This window comes from Sciurus carolinensis, chromosome 11 (assembly GCF_902686445.1).
Source record: "Sciurus carolinensis chromosome 11, mSciCar1.2, whole genome shotgun sequence".
Taxonomy (NCBI): Eukaryota; Metazoa; Chordata; class Mammalia; order Rodentia; family Sciuridae; genus Sciurus; species Sciurus carolinensis.
Genome location: NC_062223.1, coordinates 96,562,402 through 96,582,427, shown reverse-complemented (window position 1 = coordinate 96,582,427; position 20,026 = coordinate 96,562,402). Strand labels below are relative to the sequence as shown.

Sequence of the window (20,026 nt, the reverse complement as noted above, 5' to 3'; positions counted from 1 at the left end):
ATCTCCAGGGCTGCAAAACAAAGTAAATAAATAAATAATAAGTTTACAGGGGTAGAGATAATTACAGTTGCTCTCAAAGATGCCTAGAGATCATCAAACTATTGTGCCAACTCTGATCCATTGGTAGAGCTGCCTGGAAGTCTATATTGAAAAAGTTCATGAAAGCTTGCATGACTTCAAGTCCAGCAAAAATGAGGACCTTGCTATGTGAGTGCTGTTCATAATGATGGAAAAGAAGGCTGCATGTTCAAAGACCTGAGTGTCTTTTTAACTTGACCTATTTTACAAATAAGAAAGCAGAGTGCTAAAATGGAGAGGTAGTAAAGTTGAACAGAACAAGCAATAGACTGTCACCAGTGAGCCTTTGCTTGTCATTCCCTGGGAAAGCAGGAGACACCAGAGCATGCTCCAGAAGGAGACAACACACAGTCATGGGGAGGAAGAGACAAAGGAAGGGAGGGGCTGGGACGCCTTCCTGAGGGCACAGAGCTGCAACATATAAACACATATTGAATTTTCATGAAGCAGGGTCCTCTAAACCCTCCTTTGTCCTTGATCAAGGTGAGGTTGCCGGGAAAACTTTCCCATAGCTCTCCCTTAGGTTGAACTCTGAAGGAGTTTTATTGGTTTCTTGAGAAGGGAGGTATCATAGGACACAACTATGATGATTAGGTGAGAGAGCACACATTTTTCTCTACATAATAATACACTGTAGTTAGTTATAGGTCAGCATCTCTCGGGGAGATTTAAGATTCTATCTCTGTATTCCCCAGCACCTAGTAAAACTATAAATAGCAGGCATTCAGTGAAGGTGTGTGGATTAGATAAATGAATGAATAAATGATTCATTTCTTCTTAGGAAATTGGGAAATGAGGAGTCAATCTTCCAGTCAGCAGAAGAACAAAAATGTACTTATAATACTCAACTTTATTTAAGTATAATTGGCTTGGAACTGTTCATTCAACCATTGTAGTCAGTGAGATAATAACAATAATAATAATGGCCAGCATTTACTGAGGAATTACTTTGTGCTTTATGAAAACAAGTATATCAGAACACATTAATTATTTTAACAATTCTAGAATCTCAGTAATTTGAACCATGATCCATAACAAGTTGGCATGGGGAAGGGGTCTTGAGTGTTAATGCTCTGCACATTCAGGAAGCCAGGTTCCTTTCACATGGTGCTCTGCCTTCCCCAAGGTCTGGAGTTCCCTCCTGTGAACCCTGTGAATCTACCCAGCAGATGTGAAAAGAGAGTGTAGAGGATCACAAGGGAAGTTTTAGGGATGATTCTTACACCATGCAAAATATATCAGTTACAACTACAGTTACATCTACATTCCACTGACCAGAACTCAATCACAGAGCCTTATTGAGATTCGAGGAGGCTGAGAAATGCAGTCTGTTGATGCCCACCACCACCTCCATCCCGCAAAGGGAACAATTTTGTTACATATCTAGCAAGTCTCTGCCACAGTGCATTAACTCATTTAATTCTCAGAGCAACATGATAAATCAGATACCTTTTATATTCCCATCTCATAGATGAGAAAACTGAGGTCAGAGAATAAAGCAATTCCAATGTCAAACATTTAGCAAATGATGGAATTGGTATATATTGCCCCATTCCTGTTAATTTCACTACAGAGATTCTGATCAGAAAAGCCTAATTTTGGCTTTCCTGGATCTAAATTGCTAATAATACTTAGCCACTTGGCACCAGAGTATAGATTATCTTATCTATTCCTCATTGCACTCCCATGTGGTAGGTATTATTAGCTCTACTTTACCAAAGAGGAAACTGAGATTAGATATGTTACATAACTTGGCCATAGTCATACAGCTAATGAGAGGCACATTTATTTAAACACAGTTGAACGCTATACTGCGTCTTGCTCTTTGGCCTGGAACTTTGGAAGACCTTTCCTTAAATTCTTTTAAAATGAACAAAAAAAAAAAAAAAAAATTCTTAAAAAAGTGCAACGACCACTTTCCCCATGGAACATCCTAGAGTGTTTGGCATCTGTAAGGTCATTGACCTCAATATTATAGTCACCAAGTTCAGACTGGCTTCTTACTCTTCAGGGGTGATCAAGAACATTCAGTAGCCTCTGGCCTTATTAGCTATGATTAGATTGTCTTATTGATGTTTGAAGAAGTTCTTCCAGTTGAAACCATCCAGGAAATGAAGAATCAGAGAAATAACAAGATGTTCAAAGTTAGAGAAAAACTCCAGACTCAATTAAGGGTGGTCTCTCCAGACTAACAGCATTCTTCATGGCTGGATCCCTGGGTGGGTTCATGGAAGCGGCAGCTAGATCAGGCTTTGTACACTGGGTTTTTCCTTTGCTCTGCCACACTCCTGCCCAGTGTGACATTGCCCTGTTCCCCCTGAGACATTAGCTCGGGGAGTTTTTTCCTTTATCCAATCCTCACCAAGACTTCAGATGCCATCAGATGGCAGGCACTGGTCCCTGAGGTGATAAAACAGAAAAGGAATCTAATTTAAACTGCTGCATTGTAAAGAAAGAATTTGTGATCATAACAGCAATGTGATGTGAGGACTTGAGCAAATTGGGCAAATAAAAGGAAAAAAACAGTAGATTTAGAATTTGGGTGCATGTGACTTTATATCTTCAGTTATGCAAGCTACTGCCCATAACTGAAGAAGCACCCTATAGAGCTAGAGCATGTAGGGTGCCAACTCCTTGCCTTCCCTACCACTCGAGACTGGGTTTCTTTTTTTTTGACCGTAGACTCAGATCCTCCTTCCTGCAGAATCTTTTACCCACATCATACAACCTCATGAAATAAGACCAACCTTCACAAAAATCAACTGCCAATCACAGTGATGGTCTATGACTATGTATACAATCTTTTCTGTTGGAACATCATCCAACAGAAGATCATCCTCCCTATTACCCAGTGCATTAGTCCTTCATCCATTGCTATAACACAATACTGAGCTAGATACTTTATAAGAATAGAAGTTTATTTACTTCACAGTTTTGAAGATTCAAGTCCAAACGGCATTGCACCAGCCCTGGCGAGAGCCCTTCTGACCATTTCACATCATGGTGGATTGTCATGGAGAGGTCATATCGAAGGCAGGAAGCCAGAGAATGGGGGAATCAGTCTTGCTCTCTTATAATGACCCTCTCATGAGATTAGCTGGAGTCCCACAAGAACTATAGTAATCCTGTCTGGGGATTAACGGCCTCCACTAGGCTTTGCCTCTAAAAGTTTCCACCATCACTCACATTGCCACCCTGGGGACCAAGCTTCCAACACATGAACCTTTAGGGGACACGTTCAAACCATATCCTACCATAATACCCAGTGAGGTCCCTGAGGCCAAATGGGTAAAGGGCTGATCCAAGGATGCAGCACTAGTTAGTGAAGACCCAGGTCTCTAGTCTTCAAGTTTGAGAGTCTGATGGCACTTGTGTGCAATTCCATCTGTGTGAAATTGTTACAGATCTGCTTGAATCTTCATAAAAAATTAAAATTCTACTGAGATAGCTAGGTCAAAGAACCTCCATAGTGCTCCTTGCTAGGGCCCTGAGATGCTGGTGATGTCTTTCTCTGTACCTAAGGTGGACTGCAGATTTTGCTCTCCCTCTCAAGTTCTTTCAGGTGTCTGGGCTTTGTAATTTCCCACTTCTGTCAGTCTGAACTGAGCTTAGTTGCCACCCACCTAAGGAGTCTGTCTTCTGTCCTAATTCCCATGGCAATGAATTAGCTCCCTCCCCTCCTCTGTGTCTTCCTCATGCTCTGCCAAGGATCTCTGATCCCTGTGTTTACTGGCCTTCTGTGGCCTTTCCCCATTTTAAATTCTCCTAATGGAGACAGAATAAGATCCTTAATTTTCACCAGAAAGAGTTTTCAGAATAAGAATGGGTCACAGATGACTCCGCCAGCCAGCCCTCCCTGCCCTCTTCCCCTTCTATTCGACCCTGTTCCCCCTCACTGAGCTCTGTTTAGTTGTTTAGAAAACACTAATTTCTCTCTTCCCTTGTGGTCTTTGACATGCCATTTCCTCTGACAGAATCTTACTCTACAACCTATTCTTTCACTCCCACTATCTCCTGGTAAACTCCACTTTCTCCTTCAATACTCAGCTTATGCATTATTTCCTCTAGGTAACCTTCCCTGATCCCCCTAATTAGGTTAGATCCCTGCACTAAATGCTCTCAGATAACTCTGTACTTTCTTTTTGTGTCCACTATCATACCTGTGATCATAGGATTATTTTTTAAATGGTAACTATTGTCCATGTCCTAAATAGACTTCAGGTTACCCAAGTCCACAAGCCAGGGACTGAAGCTGCATACACATGTATTCTAAATGCTGCTCTCCAGACCATTAGCTGACCCTGCCTCGTCATGTAATTATTTGCATGTATGTGGAAGCATGCACATAAATGCCATTGTGCTAGACTCCCTGCAATGATGGACATATAATAAATGTGCATAGAATGAATGCATAGAGAGATGGATGTCAATGAAGCTCTCATAAAAATGAGAGGTGTCAGCTTGGTAGTGAACTTTCGAGAACGGATATAAAACATGTCAAGTGTGGAAGGGTACAACTACCTGTTATTTCCCTCACTTCTGTGTTTTTGTTTCTCTTTCCCAGGAGGCACTATGTTAGTGCATCCCTCTTCTAGCTACTAAAGATTGTGTTAGTTTTCTATTGCTGTGTAACAATTCCTACAGAAGCCTAAAACAATACATGTTTGTTATCTCACAATTTTTGTGAGCCAGGAGTGTGGGCATAGCTTAGCTGAGTTTTCTGCTGGATGCTGTAATCAAAACGTTACCAAGATTCTTGCTTTTAGCCAATCTCAAAAAACCAAAGGACGAATGATCTCGCTGATAAGCAGATGATGACACATAATGGAGGGTGGGAGGGGGACAAGAATGGAGGTAGGAGGGACTGTATGGAGGGAAAAGAGGGGTGGGAGGGGTGGGAGGAAGGAAAAAATAACAGAATGAATCAAAAACTATTACCCTATTTAAATGTATGATTACGCAAATGGTATGCCTCTACTTCATGTACAGAGAAACAAGATGTATCCCATTTGTTTACAATAAAAATAAATTAAAAAAACATTACCAAGAATGAGGTCTCATTAGTCTTGGCTAGGGAAGGATCTGTTTCCACACTCCCTCAGACGGTTGACAGTATTTATTTCCTTGCAGAGGTAGGTTTCATGGTAGCTTATCTCTTCAAAGTAAGATTTGAGAGGAGATGGGGGGGAGAAAGAAGTTCTAGAAAGATGAATGCTATACTCTCATGTAATTGCATGCACATAATGGTGGGCAGACCTTCATTCTTACCACATTTCCTTGATTAGAAGCAAGTCACAGGTAACACTCAACGGTAGGGGACGACAGAAGTCAGAGATCAAGGGCTTCTTTAGAATCTATGTGCCACAAACCACAACCTTCCAAGATAAGAGGAGAGAGAGAGAGAGAGAGAGAGAGAAAGGGAGAGAGAGAGACTCTCCCATGGAGAATACTATTTGCTGATACCATAACTTTTCAACAATAGTTCATCAACTGGGACCACTCTTCCAAAATCAAACTGAAAACCAAGATTCATTCAGTGAGAAGGATTACATACATGTATGACATACACATATGTCAGCATTTATATGTGCTGTGTTTCAAAGCAGTTAGTAAGGGTGAAAGCAATGGCCAGGAGGAGAGACATTTATATCAAAGCAAAGAAAGAAAGCAGAGATTGCTTAGAGAGGAAGGAGAAAATAAAAGACAGTTCCCAGCAGAGAGGAGCCAGTCAAAGCTCTCATATCACACCCTGGTGCTGTTCAGGGTTCCCCCTGCTCCTTAGCTCTGATACTACCCCATCCCAAAAGAAACTTTAAATGAAGCTTACCTTAAAAACCTTCGTTTGACCTGGTTTGCACCTGTCACTGTCCACTATCCCCAGGTAATCTTAGAGTCCCATCCTCACCTTGACTCAAGTAATTCAAAGTACTGACCAGTAGCCAGCCCCCTCAAGTCCATGCCTTCATTTCCACAAAGTACACCCTCTGCACCATGGGTGCTCTCTGCTCCCTGACCAAGAAGATTGGACTCCAACCCCTTCCAGAACTATCAGCAATAGTCTCCAGAGAATGACTCAGAGTTAAGAGTGACAATGGGACATCCAGCAGAAGTAGACCCAGAATTCTCCTTCAGACTTATTTTTCTTAAGGGAAGAAGGCTCAGGTACTTAAGTTAGGAAACTTACCACAAACCTGATGGATAAAACCTAAGGTTGGATGTAGCTTGGACCAGCGCTTCCTCCTCACAGCCAAAATTCGTTTTTGGTAGTCCTCTGTATTTCTGAATCTCACTCTTCTAGTACTCAGTTGAGATTGGTGATTATTTCTAAAAGCAGACCTCAGACTACCACTACTGCCCATAATATGTCCTCACTACATTTTCATTTTTAATTTTGAAATACAGGTTTTTATTTACATGTCTAAACTCCTATTCTGAATGATATGCTTCTTGAGAATAGGGTTCCCTCTCTAATAAATCCTTCTCTCTGTCCGAACTCACTGGCTAATCAAAGACCCTGTGTCCCTGCCATAACTGAGTTGTGTGAAATTAGATAAGACATTAAAACTTTACCATCCCTCTGTTTCCTCATTATTTTTTACATGATTTCTAAGTTCATTCTAGACCTTCCATTCTAAGAAGAGGTTTTGCTAAGCCAATTAGGAATGCAAACAAAGGGGGAATGTTTTCTAACCTATTTTAGGAGAACAAAATGCTTTCAAGTGCTTTAGATGTATCTATTTTTACACAGATGGAGTCATTAAAATATCAGTGGAACCAGCTGCCACCACGCAAGTGCTCGAATGTTCTCACTGCAAGCCCTTCTTACCCACCGCACTCAGAAAGCCCCTTCTCTGGTGAACAGAGCTTCCCTTGAAGTAGGTAACTTCAAAGAGGCAACATGGTGTACTGGCAAGCCCTCAGATCTCTTATCTGAAAAAAACAGTAAATTAATCTGAAGATATTCAGGAAGTATAAAATAATAGCAGAAGCACCTCCCACTCAGCTGGGTGTTCGTCATTGTGACTGATCTCTAAAGAACATTGCAGTTCTAGTGGGTATGATGGGGAGCATCAGGGCGAGCCAGCAGGTCTGGGGTTCAGTCTTCCTTTCCTCTGTCACTTTCTCTCCCTCAGTTTCTGCCTAGATCCGTCCTTCTGCCCTGACAAGCATATTGTAAAGAGCAGATGAGGACCTGAGGACATGAGGCCGCAAAAGCCCTGTGAGCTGTAAGGAGGTGTGCAGTTGTTAGCTCTATATTTTAAAGTACCCTGTCAATCATATTGTGATTTAAAGGGCATACAGAGGCCCATGTACCACAAGCTAGAAGTCATATGAATTTGGTTAAATTGTTTTAGCACAATTACAAAGTCAAATACATAAGTGATTACTGGATTCTCATGCAAGGTGCTTTGTGAAACAATCTGGTATAATGTTAATATATGCTATTAGAGGTAGCTGGATCTGAATTTGAATCACAATTTTATAATTTATTAGTTAGGTAATTTGGTAAAAATATTTTACCTCTTCTAATCTCAGTTTCCTGATTTCTAAAACAACATTAAATATGAAAAATCCTGAATATTTGTGTCCCCTCAAAAATAATATGTTTAAGTCCTGTCTCCCAAAGTGATTTATAGATGGAGAGGAAATTAGGATTACTGAGGGCATGAGGGGATACCTCCTAATAGAATTAGTGCCCCACCAGAGCACTTGCTCTATCTCTTTCTCTATCATGTGAGAACACAGCAAGTGGAAAACTGTACTAAAGCCAAGAAAATTCTCACCATGATCCTAAAATGATGGTACTCTATCTGGACTTCCAAAATTGTGAGAAAATAAATTTCTTTGGTCAAGCCACCACAGCCTGAGAAGACCAAGACAACTTACTAGAGTACAAAATAACCAAAAAGATAGGGAATACCCTAAGTATTGAAAACCAGACTTTAAAACAAGAAACTAATTATACTCATGCTAGAGGTGCTGAAGGAGCAGGAAAGGAGAATGAGGCCACTAGGAGATCAACAAAGGTGGGCTTGCTTCTACCCCAAGACTCCAAGGACCAAAGGAGGAAATAGAGTTGTAAGGGCCAGAGGTCAGGTCACCCATCAAAACCTGAAACCAGGGATACACAGGGAAGCAGGAGCTTTAGAGGAGATGCAACCCTAATTGTACACAGCAAGAAAAGGAGAGAAGTGCTCTTATTTCTCCTTTCTTCCTACCCTTCAGGCTCCTCCCCCATCATCTGCAACCAACTGGTCCAGGTGACAGTGGAATCTGGGACTCACAGACCCCTGATGATTACACCCTGTGTACAGACCAGCACAGGTAGGTGAGGAATGGGAGGGATAGCAAACAAACAGGACAAGGACCAGCACACCCATCTTCCTGCTTTAAATATTAATTAGTTGAGGATTAATAGTAATCATACAAGATACTCTGTTTCACAAAATAACTACCATAATACTGAATTGTAACATGGTTCAGTTCACAACAGCTCTTATTAGGTACTTTGAGTGTTGTTAGACACTTTCACTTAGGTAATCTTATTTTATTCCAAATAATTTATGCTGCTCTCTGTTTTCCTTCTATCTGCTCAGGGATCTTGCCCCTAGCAACTGAGGGGCACCAGGATGTTGGCTGAGCTCAGAACTTTGGCCCTTCATAGTCTAGCTAACCTAGCTGCCAAGAGAATGCCTGCAATCTGTTCACCAGGAAACCTATGCTGCAATAAGAGAATCACCTACCAGTTCCTAGAGCGCCCACCCTTTTATGCTTCTTAGAGGGTGTCTGGCTGTCCTTTGCCAAGAACATCATTTCAGGATCACCTCATTATCATCTCCTCTGTGAAGCTTAGAACCCAATTCACTGGCAGAATTAAGAACTTCTTCCTTCAAGGCCCTAACATGACTTTGGGGCCTAAGATCTAGGTTTATCTGGCTAGACCATAAGCTTCCAGCCAGCAGCTCAGGAACCTAGCATCTGGGGGCTGAATTCTGGAGGAAAAGGCTTTACCCAGTGTGGCACAATCTGATCTCTGCCACTTCATACCTGTGTATTTGTATAAGCAGATTCATCTTTGAGTCTCAGGTTTCTCTGCTGCTAAAATGGAGATGATAAATGTGAACCGTCTCTTGGTATTAAGGACTTAAATTAGATAATCCACGAGAGGCTGGGAGGCAGTAGGAGGTTGTTACCAAAGGCTGATGTCCCTTCTCCTTCTCTCCTATAGCTGCTCTAGGTTAGTGAGGCCCAGTAGTCATGCCAGGCCTAGTGTAACAGAGAAGAACTAGAAAGTAAACATTTAAGGCTTTGTGAGGCACATTCAGTCTCTGTCTCACATTCTTCTTTGTTTTATTCATTTTTTAAATAACCCTTTAAAAATGTAAAAACTATTGCTCAACTTTGAAACTGGCCATTGGGTCATATTTGATCCATGGCTGCTGACCTCTCTTCTGGTACCATGCTTAGAGAGACCACAGGGACTTGCTTGGCCTTTGCCTGTCACCATTCCCTTCCTTCTTTTATACTTTTCTTTTTTTCTTTCCTCTCATTTTGTCCATGTTCTTTGAATGTAGGAGTTAAGAATCTGAGTGTGAAATCAGAGGGACCTGGTGCAAACTTTGGCCCCATAGCCAAATGGCTTGGCAATTGTGGGCAAGTTTCTGAGTATCTCATAACCTCTGTTGCAACACCTTGAACATGACCCTATAAAAACCTGCTCAAACCCAGGGGAAGTTAAGGAGGACATACCTACTGTGGGTATGACTTTGGGGACAACTCCAAAGTCTTCTGAGAGCTGATTCTTAAATTCTCAGAAAATTTACAAATTGGCTCTGAAACCATTGGTGGCTCAAAATCAGCCTCAGAGAACATAACTTACACCACAGAAATTGGCCAGCATGCCAGCTCAACCCTCTGCCTACTCCCAAGTTGGTTGTTAAATGTTTATGATTCACTACCATTCTGAGCATCCCCCCACCTCGTTCCACGCACCTCCTTGGGATCTTACTGCTTCCAATGTCACACTGCAAGAAATTAATGATATACCAGGGGAATCCTGAGAGAGGAAAACATGCAGACCTTCCAAGAAACTCTCACTAAATAAGATCTTCACAGGTCACGCATCTGCTTCGCCACCATCACGTTTCTTAGGCTCTAGTTGGCTACCTACTTGGTTAACATCAGAAAATGTTGAAAAGCATTTGATTTCCACAAGGAGGAATCTAGCCATTCCCGTAAATGTCAATAAAAGAGGTGGGTTGCTCTGTGACTTCCAGAAGTGCTAAATGCAGAGAGCAGAGTCAGTGGCATTGTAAAATCGACAGATTCTGCTAATAAACCCAAGAGGATAAAATTATTCTTGAAAGGGAAACATGGAGCTAAAATGAATGGGCATTTCAACCCAGGAGTCTCCTGGGAGGTATTATTTTTCCTGAGTAGAATGTTAACGTTTTAATTATTTTTTATGGTAGAATTAAAAAAAAAATATTTTTCTCAACTCACCTTTTGAGTTCACTATTTGACCCATAAATAAAGATGTGAAATTTAAATTCATTTCAGAAAATTCTTTGTTTTGTTTCATTTTTATTTGTTTCCATTCTGTTTAACGAACTATTGAATCCTCTATTAATAGGGAATTGTGCTTGGCTTCAAGTCACAGGGACCAGAAAGGACAGTGGCTTTGAAAATGTAAAACTTTTTTTTCTGCTGTCATATAAAAGAAGTCTAGAGTTAGGCAGTCTAGGGTTGATGTGACATCTCTATTTTTGTTTTCCTCTAATCATAGCACAGGGCCTTCATCCCCAATGTTCCCCCATGGTCTAAGATATATATCAAATATTTATTTGCCATATTCACGTTCTAGGCAGGAAGGTGGAGGAAGGTGAGGGCAGAGCTGAGTCTGATTTCTCAGAGACTGTGGGATCCCCAACCAGCAACTTCAGTTTGGTCTTATGACCATCCTGAGCTTCCAGGGAACCTGTGAAACAGCCCTGAAACTGAACACACCATCAACCCAAATAAAGTCAGAGCACAATCATTAAGCAAAAGGGAATATAGAGATTTTGAGTTACCCAAGCAATAGTGAACCTCTACAATGGTGTTCATGTTTTAAAAATTAGTTCTTTTTAGGTATGCATGACAGTAGAGTGTATTTTGACATATTATACATACATGGAGTATAATTTATGCTAATTAGGATCCACTACCACAGTGTTCCTCATTCAAATGTCTGTGCATGAAGAAGAGAATCAGAGTTTGTATGTGTTTGGAAATATATGTCAGTATAAGAGATTAAGATGTATTATAACATCAGAGAATGTGCAGCCTAGCCAACAAAACTCATATTCAAGCACACGTGCACACTCACACACATACAAACACAGAATTCCATAAGAGATGAAGTCAATAAATGAATTAAAGAAGTAAAAAGAAAGAACCACAGAAACACTGTATTAATTCCTGTTGCCAGTATTCCAGAGCACATTAGGCCTAAGCGCTCTGCTTGGTTTCTTCCTGTTTGATGGGGAATTGGGGAGAGGGAGGGGTTGGAGGCGAAGGGGATATAAGTATTCACTCCTTTTGCAAAGATGAAAGTGGATAGAAAGTAAAATGGACAAATCTTCCCAAATTCTTTCTACTCTCCTTCATGTTCTGCTATGTGGAATTATGGGGGGAAAGATGTAGAAATGCCATTATATGTGTATGTATTATAAATGTATTATTTTTGGTGTGTCCTTTAAAAACAAGGATTTCAGATCTGCAGAGAAAGTCATAAAAAGTTATTTTTTAATTGAGAATAAGATCAGGTATGGTAGTGCATGCTTATAATCTCAGCAGCTGGGGTAGCTGAGGCAGGAGGACCACAAGTTTGAGGCCAGCCTCAACAACTAAGTGAGACTCTGTCTCAAAATAAAAGTAAAAGGACTGTGATGTAGTTCTAATAAAGGGCCCCTAGATTCAACCCCCAGTATCAAAAAGTAAAAATTCTAAAATCAAGAAATAAGAATGAAAAGAAAATCTCTGGGGAGAAAAAGGTAATGAAGAAAACAGTTAAGAGATTAGATATCATGACTTTGTTCCCCTCCTTATTAGCTACAGAACTTTGGGAAAATAATTTGAAGTTTCTGTGCTTTAATTACCCCAACTGTAGAATGGAGATTACAAAAACATCTACCTCAGTTAGAGTAAATGAGTTTGTGTAGAGAAAACTTAAAGCTGTACCTGGCGCATAATAAGAGACAAAGGGGTGTTTATCATTGTTGTCACTACAGGAAAATAAGTTGAACTCAAGATAGGAACAAAAATCAGAAGATATACCATTAAATTCCTGTTATAATGTCCTCATTGTCACTGTAGCTCTGCCATTAAATTTCACTTTTCATTTGTCTTTCTGCAAAATTGGGGTAGCCTTGCCTATGCCACAGAGTGGTGATGAGGGTCAAGGGGACAGTGTCTAGCACACCGTAAATGCTCATTGCCTATTTCCTCCCTTCCCCTTTCAGCCTTCCACCACCGTTGGTGCAGGACCAGTCCTCTCTTTTATCCTCAACCTCACAGGCATTTCTAGCACAGGTCAGGAGACTTCAGGCCCAGATTTTGTGGGATTCATCTATATCTCCACACAAAGCCCAACACCTTGACATCTCACAGGAACTTGGTGGTAGTTGAATTAGTGTACATTTGCATATTTTAATTTTTTTCATATTTTTATTGGTGCATAATAGCTGTATATAATGGTGGAATTCACTATTACATATTCGTACATGGTAATATTCCCAAGTATTTCTCCTATTCCTCCCCTCTTTTCTCCCCCTGGTTCCTTTCCTCTGTTCTACTGATCTCCCATTAGTTTTCATGAGACTCCATTCACCCCCAACTTTCTTTTCCATTTTCCTCTCTAGCTTCCACATCTGATAGATAACAGATAACCCCTGAGTTTCTGAGTTTGGCTTATTTCACTTAACATAATGTTCTCAAGATCTATCCATTTTCCTGCAAATTACATAATTTCATTCTTCTTTATGGCTGAAAAATACTCCATTGCATATACATACCATATTTTCTTCCTTCTGAATGAGTGTACACTTGATAAAGACAAAATAAAGCTATTTTAGAGGAACAATGGATCCAGTTAAGGGCAGGATTAGAAAGGAGGTATTGCATGAAGATCAGGTTTTTACTATGGTTTATCTCCTCTCACTAGTCTTTTACAAAAAGTAGGAGTCAGATACTTCTTTCTATGTACTTGGCAAAAGAAGTCTGATTTGAGAAATGCTAGCTCTTTACTTTTTGGTATAATGCTTAGATTATATGTCAGCAAAGGATTTTAAGAAAATAGTCCCTTTGAACTTTTTGCCAAGGGAAAACTCAACAATTCAGTCATCATGTTGACATTTCGCTGTTTGGAACCCAACTAATACCTTGAGAGAAATTCTTTGTGGCTGTAGTTTCCACTTACATGTGCTCCCAAAGAGGCAGAGGAACCAGATTTCTCCTTCTCCCATCAGCCCAGGAGGTGAAAAGCTCCTGAAGCTCTGGGATTAGGAGAGCCCAGCATGGAGCTATTAGCACCTTCCCCAGAAACTGGTAGCCTTGACAAGAAATGTGATTCATGGCCAGAGTGTCATAGTAATGATAATAACAATAATTAGTCACTGAGAATTTACCCTACCCCTGGCATGGGGTTAAATGATATCATCTCATTAAGTACTCCCAATAGCTAGAAAAAGTATACAATGTTATTATCATCACTTTACAAACAACAAAAGAGTCTGAGTCTCCTACACAAGTTCACAGTTAGTTAACTGCCAGACTAGGATTTGGATATAGGATAGGATTCATTTCATTGCCTGTTGCCTGAAGTCCATCACCTACAGATTCTCTTTGAGTGGACAGAATGTGTATGGGGAACTCATCAAGTTGCCATGAACTTAATTTTCAGAGGAAAACAGTGAAGAATGGCTCAGAGTCCAGGGTGTCCTGGAGTGAGTTTATATGGATGGTAGCTGGGGACAAGCTGAAGGCCATAAGGCCAGGGGGAATGTGGAAGCTACCAGGCAGGCAATGGTGTAGGACGGAAAGATGCAGGCATTTATTCATTTTTGCAATCCAAAAATGTTGTCCATAAATATTCTAGGTGCTGGGTAATCATGAGCTGGAGGGGAAGACAAGGTTTCCGTGCTCAGAAAGCTTACAGTCAAGTGCTCAGAGACATACTTTTTATGGATTCCTATAAATAACTATGGGATTGTAACTGTGACAATGGAGGGCTTTAAAGGGGACAAACACAATGACATGAGATCCACATTATGAAGAACTTTGAACTCTGGACTTTATGTCTTAGCAATTGAACAATTCCTATCCCTCATTTTCAAAAGTTTCAGAAGTAAATGTCATTTACTGGGACTTTTTGGTCATACAAAATCTCCAGGAAAACTAGACAAATCACCACTTCTGGAAAGAGAGAAAAAGTGTTCTGCATACAGAGTTGTGGGCTGTGTAAACTCTTCTCATGAATGCAGGCACAAGCTGAGGTTATATGGAAATACTCAGGGACCCATTACAAGAGAAATACTCAAGAAATCAGTGCTGGGGACAACTGTGCCCCCAAAGGTAGCTGGGCATTTGTCCCAGTGACCTGATCTCTTCTTACATGCTTTTGAAGGTGGGCAGAAGAGTAGCAATGACCAGAAATCACACAAATTTGCCTGACCTTGTCTCTACTGGATAGATTGGCTGATTCCAAATTATTTCAGGCTGTTGCTGTTTGAAAATAGAACTCTGGAGATAAATTACCTCCAACCCCACGATTTAAAATCCTATCAAAAAAGAGGACTGAGAAAATTACATTGAACAGCACGAATGGTTTGGGAATCTAGGTCAATCTGTGGATGAAGTGTTTGCATGGCTGCAGAAGCACAGGAAGCTTGGGCCTCCAGGCCACCCACAATCCCGCAGGCTCTCATCCCTGGGCATCTCTGTACATCCAAGCCTCTGACCCTCTCCCCTCCCACTGAAGCCCATGCTGGGTTATCAGAAAATGGCCCTGTATTCTTCAACTTCTCTGAATTTCCCCTTTCCACTGTGTCTGTGTCACACATCTTGGGAAGGTTCCATCACGTTACCTCCCATGTAAGTAGCACCCCCTGACTTTGGACAGTGCCCACAACACTGCCTCCCTCAGTGACCTGCTGAATCCTGTCTCTTATAAGCGGAAGCTATTTTTCTTTCACTCTTCAAGCTGTTTCTTTATTCTGCTCTCCTCAAATTTCATACACCTGTGCCCTTCCACCTTTGACTTTGTATTATATTTCACTACGAAAATTCAAGTAGACACTAAACAAAGAACTCCCTCTTCTTCCTATTTCCAAACTCCTAACCTGTCTGCACTAGGGGTGCTCTTCCCCTCATCTTAGTTTGAGTAAAACTCCCCACTCCTGATAAAGGTGATACCAGTTTTTTTTCCCTGGATCTTAGCCTCTCTCTTCTCCTGGAATCTTTTCCTGTAATTATCCCTTTTCTTTTCTACAGTAGGGGTCTTTCCCTCTCTACAAGTTTATCATAATCAGCATATATGAATGCTCTAGTATCCCTATCTCAAAACAAATAGAAAAAAAAAATCCCAATGTCATATTTCCTCCTTTGTGCAGCAAACTTCCTGAAAGAGCAGATCCTAGTCACTGCTCCTAGTGCTTCCTGGCTCTGAATCCTGTCCATTGCAACAGGGTTTCAGGTCTAATATTCTGCTAATCCTGTTCTTACTGAGATCAATGATGACCTCCATGTTGCTGAACTACAGATTACTTGTCTGTTTTTATTTGACTTCTCCACATCAGAAATATTTGGCATAGTTGGCCACTATCTTCTTCTTGAAATACTTTCTTCTCTTGGCTTCTGTGACCCCACCCTCAATGGATACTCCTCTCCTGGCTTTTACTGTGCTTAATATCTAAATATATCTTGTGTCCTAGAACACTTAATGGGTTTTGTTCTTCATCCTTGTGCTTTCCAATATAGTAACCAATAGCCAACTATGGTTAACTACACTTGAAATGTAGTTACTCCAAATTGATATATGCTGTACACACAAAACCAGATCCCAAAGCCCTAATAAGAAAAATTCAAGTATCTCCTAAATGGTTTTATATTGATTACATGTTGAAATTATTATATATGAATATTTAACTAAAACATAATATATTATTAAAATTAACCTACCTTTCTTATTTTTACTTTCTTAATGTGGTTACCTTTTCTTAGTATAGCTACTAGAAATTTAAAATTGCATGTGACTCACATGTGTGGTTTGCATTATATTTCTATTGGATAGCACTGATCTGCCCAGTTAGCCCTATGACACTGTAGTCACACATCTTTAAAGATCCTAAATATCATCTATGTGGACTCTTGGTATTCTCAACTCTTGTCTTTTCTCAGAATTCCACAGTGCTATATTCTACTGTCTATTCAATAGCTCCACGTAGATGTCTAAAAGAGATCTGAAAACAATTAAGGCCAAAGAAAACCATTGTCCATTCCCTTCCACAAACTGAATCCTCCTCCAATTTTTCTTATCTAAGTAAATAGCACTACTGGTAATTGTAGCCTAAAATCTAGATGTTATCCTTATTCTTTCAGTGTCTTCTCTTCCTTCCTCAAAGCCACCAGCAAATTCCCTTGATTCTACCTCCAAAAGGCACCTTGAACCATCTGTGCCTCTCCTTCTTCCCTGCTTCTAATCTCAATACAAGTCACCTTTATATTTCTCGGATTTGGTTAAAACACATTACTCCACTTCCATTTTTGCACTTGTCCATTCTTCATACATTAGCTAGAGTGATGCTTTGTAAATATAAAAGGTATCATGTGTCTCCCTGCTTAGAGCTCTCCAGAGCTTTTAATTAAACTCAGAATCTAACATCAAGCTGTTCACCTCGGCTTCCTATGCTCTGGGTGATCTCTGCCCTGCCTACCTCTCTGACTTCATTTAATTCTTCCCCTCACCCACCAAGTAGCAACTACTTGATCTTTCAACTCCTCTAACTGACCAAATTTGCTCCTGCCTGAAAACCTTTGCTCCAGCTGGTTTTCAATGCTTCTCATACCCCCTAATTCCATGACTGGTTCCTCTTATTCGTGATTTAAATGCCAATTCCTTGGACGTCTTTCTTGACTACTCAAATTAAACTATTTGCTGCATTTTCACTCTGATTCCCTAAGTATAACTTATAACACCCTGATAATTTCTCTATAAATGTATTTATTCCAGTATTGTCTGTCTCTTCTCTTACAAGTGTCAGAAGAGCAGGGGCTTGTGTTGTTTGCCCCTATACTATCAGTACCTAGAATGATGCTACCACTTAATAGGTATTACAAAATATGTACCAACCAGGGAGGCCGAGGCAGGAGGATCATAAGTTCAAAATCAATCTCAGTAACTCAGTGAGGCCCTAAGCAACTTAGCGAGATCCCATCTCAAAATAAAAAATAAATAGGACTTGGGGCATGGCTCAGTGGTTAAGTGACCCTGTGTTCAATCCCCAGTACAAAAAAGAAAAAAATGCACTAATGAATGAATCTAGTGAATACTTGGCACTATGATTAGGTGTTGTATGAAGAGGTGTGTTCATCAGTTTTCATCACTGTGACCAAAATACCTGACAAGAACAACTTAGAGGAGGAAAAGTTTATTTTGGCTCATGGTTTCAGAGGTTCAGTCATTGGTCAACCAACTCCATTGCTCTGGACCCAAGGTGAGGCAGAGCATCATGGTAGAAGATATGGTGAAGAAGCACCACTCTACTCATAGTAGCCAGGAAGCATGAAGGGGAAGGAGAAGGAGCTGCAAGGAAGATGCACCTTCTAGGGCATGCCACTTAGTGACCCATCTCCTCCAGCCATGCCCCATCTGCCTACAGTTACCATGCAGTCAGTCCATTCAAACTAAGGTGGACTGATCGATTTACAGCTCTCACAATTTAATCATTTCAGTTTGAGCATTCCTGTATTAATATAGGAGCTTTTGGGGGGACACCTCATATCCAAACCACAATAGGAGACTATAACAGAAGCCCCTTTAGAAGTTTATACTCTATCTCACACTCTCCTCTGAAATCCTGTAGTCTTCTCAACACATATACAGGCTTTCTAAAAGGGAGACCCTGCCTTTATTTCTTATTTCACATAACACTACCTATGCTACTAAGCTTACAGCTGGTGATCAGCATTATTTTTTGTTGATTTTGCAGCTTAAAATAATTATTAGATGATGAAAAGAAATGCTTCACACTTGACCTATTTGGAACCATATAGTTGGAACAAAGTAGCTATCAAGTAGACAAAAGGAACCCTGAAAATGCAGAATAGATGTGACAAGTGTCATGTTCTAAAACATGCAAATTAGAAATTTCAGGTTCTGAATTTCACCTTGGAAACCAAGAGTTTGAGAGATTATAAACTTTTTCTCGTATGTTTTTTCTTCTCACAATTAGCATATATTTTATAACAAAATACATAATAAAGAAAACAGACTAATACAATTTCTACCTTGCTCTTCTGTTATGCCACTTACATTATTTTATAATTACATATTAGTTTATGCATTTTTAAATACTTATGCTTTCCAAGACACACATCTGTAATCCCACCTATTCATTGGGAGGCTGAGGCAGGAGAATCTCTTTACTCAGGATCCTCTGATTTTTCTTTCATGGAAAACATAAGAAGTTCAGTTGATTTCCAAGTTTGTCTAATACTGCCCTTAATTCAGTAAGTATTGAGTTACTTCACTGTAGTAGATATTGAGTGGAATCCCATGATGAAGACTGCAACAGTCTTTGTCTTCATGAAGGTTGTAATCTAGTGGAGAAGCAGATATAAGTTTTTTGAGGGTTTTGTTTGTTTTGCAGTAATGGGTTTTGAACCCAGGAATACTCTACCACTGAGCTGCATACCTTCCTGGCCCTTTCTATTTTTTGAGACAGAACCTAACTAAATTGCCCGGGCAGGCCTTGAACTTGTGATCCTCCTGTCTCAGCCTCCTGAGCCCCTGGGATTACAGGTGTGTGCTACCACACCTGGCTAGTTTATACATTTTTAAATATTTTTATCTTTTTGGACATGAAGACACATAGCTGTCATCCCAGCTACTCTGGGGGCTGCGATTGGAGGATTGCAAGTTAGTGAAGGCCAGCCTCAGCAACTTAGAGAGACCTTACCTCAAAATAAAAAACTAAAAGGTCTGGGGATGTGGCTCAGTGGTTAAGCACCTCTGGGTTAAATCCCTAGTACCAAAAAAATAAAAGCATAAACTAATAAGTAATTATAAAATAATATAAATACCATAACAGAAAGAACAGGGTAGAAAATGTATTGTTTGCTTTCTTTATTATTGTTTTATTATAAAATATGTTATAAGTTTTATTATAAAATATATATGATAAAACTTATTTATTGTGAGAAGAAAAAAGTTTATAATCTCTCAAACTCTTAGTATCCAGGTGAAATTCAGAACCCAAAACAAAATTATAAGAAGTGACTGCTGGCATCTTAATGATAAAGAGGAATTTTAAAATCAGCAATAGAAAGTAACACAAAACAGTTAAAAGGAAATAAGTAAAATGCCTCAGTATCCAGTTATTTTTATCAAATTATCCTACAATATCTAATAGCTTCCAAGGGACAGCATTAGTACTTTATCTAAGGTCTATGATGAGGACACTGAGCCATTCCCCAAAAGTAAAATATACCATAATTTGGATTATGCTTGAAAAAGAAGTAATATACTCTAAATAATACACATCTAAAATTTTTTAAGGTTTAAAACTTTTATTTTTTGTGTTCTAAGAAATTTGTAACTGTGAAGATTAAAATTTGTATCATTAAGGCAGTTAAGTTATTATCCCAAGAATCTCAGTAGTTTTTCTTTTAGATTTATATCTTTGACCCT

At 39.9% G+C, this 20,026-nt stretch overlaps 1 long non-coding RNA gene across 1 annotated transcript; it reads right to left on the bottom strand.

The window, feature by feature from the left end:
• Positions 1-954: 954 nt before the first annotated feature.
• Positions 955-6,700, bottom strand: LOC124960401 (uncharacterized). Its single transcript, XR_007104071.1, has 4 exons — positions 6,263-6,700; positions 5,347-5,453; positions 5,123-5,233; positions 955-2,478 (listed from the first exon to the last, which is right to left on the bottom strand). It is a non-coding gene; the product is annotated as an uncharacterized LOC124960401 (long non-coding RNA).
• Between the last annotated feature and the right edge of the window lie 13,326 nt (positions 6,701-20,026).